This window comes from Etheostoma spectabile, chromosome 5 (assembly GCF_008692095.1).
Source record: "Etheostoma spectabile isolate EspeVRDwgs_2016 chromosome 5, UIUC_Espe_1.0, whole genome shotgun sequence".
Lineage (NCBI taxonomy): Eukaryota > Metazoa > Chordata > Actinopteri > Perciformes > Percidae > Etheostoma > Etheostoma spectabile.
The window spans coordinates 37,292,282-37,296,044 of NC_045737.1; the positions used below are offsets into that span (position 1 = coordinate 37,292,282).

The following is a 3,763-nucleotide window of genomic DNA, read 5'->3' on the forward strand; positions in this document are numbered from 1 at the left end:
TAACTGTAAATAAGTGATTTAATGTTTTATAAAATGAACAAATAGTCTTTATTTTCCCAAAAAAGTAAATACAGTAAGTGGGGCACAGAGGATGAGGGCCAAACATTACTGAACCTTGGCACAAAGGTTAAAGGATTTGAATTTATGTAAATCAGTGGTTTTCATTCTTTCGAATTTCAGTGGTCTTAGTTGATCCCGCAACATTAATTTAACTTTGGGTCCCTGGTGTAGGGACCAGGGACCTGTTCACCACAGACCCAAATCTTCTCAGCTGTTGCTGACATATGCTACTGTCTCTTCATGTGGTTCATTGTGTTTGGCACATTGTCTGGGTCAGTTCTTATATCATAAGAAGTTAATAATGTAAATAATGTAAATGCTGAATGCTAATACCTGTTAATACTACAACAATGCAAAGGCTCTTAACCCTACAGTTTTGCACATATAATGTAAGACTTGATTTCCCAATTTTATGGCACAAAACCCTACAGGAATTGCCATTTAATGGTTTGTTTTTCAAAAATCTTTCCTGGGCGGCATACCCCCAGACCCCCTAGGGAGAGCCCCCAATCCCCCCACACATAACAAATCCCAATTTAAACCCTGAAGGATAATGATGCTGAAAGAGGCAAAGAAATTGCTTTGTATGCGGCAAAATATGGGTTGCCCCCCGCCCCACAAAATCTCACTTCAAGGTTTTTGCAAAAGTTGGCAGCTCTGGGTCCACGGACACGCTGCAGTTGGGTCTAATGTTAGCGCTCCACTGACCCACTGCCACTGGGTCTAACATTAGCGGTCCACTGACCCACTGCCGCTGGGTCTAATGTTAGCGGTCTACTGACCCACTGCCACTGGGTCTAACGTTAGTGGTCCGCTGACCCACTGCCACTGGGTCTAATGTTAGTGGTCTACTGACCCACTGCCACTGGGTCTAATGTTAGCGGTCCGCTGAACCACTGCAGTTGGGTCTAACGTTAGCGGTCCACTGACCCGCTGCTGCCCCCTGGGTCTAATGTTAGCGGTCCACTGACCCGCTGCCAATGGGTCTGTTGTTAGCGGTCCGTTGAACCACTGCAGTTGGGTCTGATATTAGCGGTCCGCTGACCCGCTGCTGCCCGTTGGGTCTAACGTTAGTGGTCCGCTAAAAATCATTTGATTATTGTTCAATGGACTTGTTGCATTTATTTTTATCCACTTATCTGTGGAGGAAGGAACCACTTTCTGTTCCTCTTTTACAAACCGACAGTTGACAAAAGTTCCTCTTTTCATTCCTGCTAAACCGTGGCATCATCAGGTCTTTTTTTAGGGGGCTGTAAAAAGAAAATGTGCCTTCTGCAGCGGATACAAAAGCACTGTTTGATAACCACATCAGATAACCTACAGGACTGAGGGGTAAAGAAACAGAAAACCTTTTTATTGATGACAGAGAGACAAATCAGAAAAGCTTTGGATTCCACACAGCGTCTTTGTTCTGATCATTATTCATGATGATGATAATTATAATTCTATATTGTTTTCACACTTCATTGGGACATTGCTTCAAATTCAACTGCTTATCAGCATGGTGAGAGCATTTGAGCTCAACTGGCGCTGTCCGATTACAGATACATACACAGATAATGCTGTACTCACTCATCCCTAGTTACTACCTCATTAGATTCAAAATCTTTAAATTGATCGAATTTTAATCAAAATAAAAAATAAAAATTAGATGACAAACCTGACAAAACGTGTGCAGTTCTGCTTGGAATTCCTGTTAGGGTTAGCTAACTCTAACCCTAACCCACCATCAGAGGGCGGATTTACACAAGAAACCAGTAGCTGACAGCAGAAAGTTAATTACTGAAACTTCAAAGGTTTTATTATGAATTATTTAACGATTTTGCAACTAGAAACATCTTAAAAGAGTAGTATTAAACTTTTACTACTTTGTTAGATTCAATATCTTTTAATTGATCAAATATAGGCAAAATAAAAAATAAAAATTAGAGGACAAACTTGACAAAGCTTGTCTGCAGTTCTTTTTTCTCTGCAACTTTTGCTACTTTAAGTAGGTTCAATATCCTTTAATTGATCGATTTTAGGCAAAATAAATGTGATGGCAGTTCTGTTTGTAGTTCCTGTTGTTTGCCACAAGTGGGCGCCATTACACCAGACACCAGCAGCTGCTATTCACACATGTTGTCGTTCACTACATTTCTGAGGGGAATAATATTCGTATTACTGCTGAATTAGAGCCGTTTTATTTTTTGAAGTATTTAACAAATTTGCCATTAACAACAGTTCAAAAGTTGACATATTCAAATTTCATATCTATTAATATATAATAAAACTTAGAGGAAAAACCTGAAAAAAACGTGTCTGCAGCTCTGCTTGTAGTTGCTGTTTATCACCACCAGAGGGTGCATTTACACCAGAAACCAGCAGCTGACAGCTGGAACTCAGTCACTGAACCTTCAAAGGTTTTATTTTATGAACAATTAATGATTTTTCCATTAACAACATGTCAAAAGGGGAATAATAAAACTTTTACTACTATTTACAAAAAATTTAAATTTGTGGAATAAAATGTAAAATGTGTCTGCAGCTCTGCTTGTAGTTCCTGTTTATCACCACCACAGGGGACATTTACACCAGAAACCAGTAGCTGACAGCTGGAGGTCAATTACTGAACCTTCAAAGGTTTTATTTTATGAATTATTTAATGATTTTGCCATTAACAACATTTCAAAAGGGGAATATTAAAATGTTTACCTCATTAGATTAAAAATCTTTTAATTAAATCAATTATAGGCAAAGTAAAAAATAAAAATTAGAGGACAAACCTGACAAAACTTGTGTACAGCTCTGCTTGTAGTTCCTATTTATCACCACCAGAGGGCGTATTTACACCATAACCAGTAGCTGACAGCTGGAGGTCAATTACTGAACCTTCAAAGGTTTTCTTATGAATTATTTAACAATTTTGCCATTAAAAACATCTTAAAAGAGTAATATTAAACGTTTAATACTTTATTAGATTCAAAATCTTTTAATTGATATATTTTAGGCAAAATAAATAATGTACCCCTGACTGCAGACCCGCAGACCTCAATGTGGGTGGAGTTAAACGTTTAACCCTGCCCCTAAACATTTAACCCCGCCCAGTCTCCAACCGTCCACTACCCAATACATTTTATACGGTGTACGAAGAGGGACAAAAAACCTTCATGGATGTGGCGAAATGCAGCGATTTCAACATAATGAACTTAATCTTTGGTAAGGCAAGGCAAGGCAAGGCAGCTTTGTTTGTAGAGCACATTTCAGCAACAGGGCAATTCAAAGTGCTTTACACGAAATCAGTTAAACAGATAAAACACAAGTACAAACAGTTAAAAATCATAAGCATTAAAAACTAATAAAACACATGAATAGACAGGGTTAGGGTTATGTGTTAGATTATCTCGATGATCCCCCCCGCTTCGTCCGACGACTGGGCAGTTAGATAGGGGATCAAAGGCAGATGCACGGGCCGGCGCACGTCAGTAGTCAGCTCACCATTCCTACAATGTCCTCTACCATACCAACTTGCCTCTCAATTCTGAGTTTAGGCATTATTTTTTGTATGTAATAAACGTTTCGAGATAATGCGAATAATCCAATGAGCAGAGACTCCATATCTGCTTTGTACCGATTGTCTGGTTACAGGGTTGCAGTAAAAACTTATTAACATCTGCTTTGGACCGTTTGTCTGGTCTCAGGGTTGCGATAAGTAGTTCTATAA

General features: G+C 39.0%; 1 long non-coding RNA gene across 1 annotated transcript in view; it reads right to left on the reverse strand.

Annotated features, from left to right (window-relative positions):
• Positions 1–646: 646 nt before the first annotated feature.
• Positions 647–3,763, reverse strand: part of LOC116689669 (uncharacterized) — a 5,413-nt gene continuing 2,296 nt past the window's right edge. The window contains exons 2-3 of the long non-coding RNA XR_004332066.1: positions 2,899–2,904; positions 647–717 (exon numbers count right to left, since the gene is read on the reverse strand). This is a non-coding gene — a long non-coding RNA (uncharacterized LOC116689669). The remainder of the gene's footprint in view (positions 718–2,898; positions 2,905–3,763) is intronic.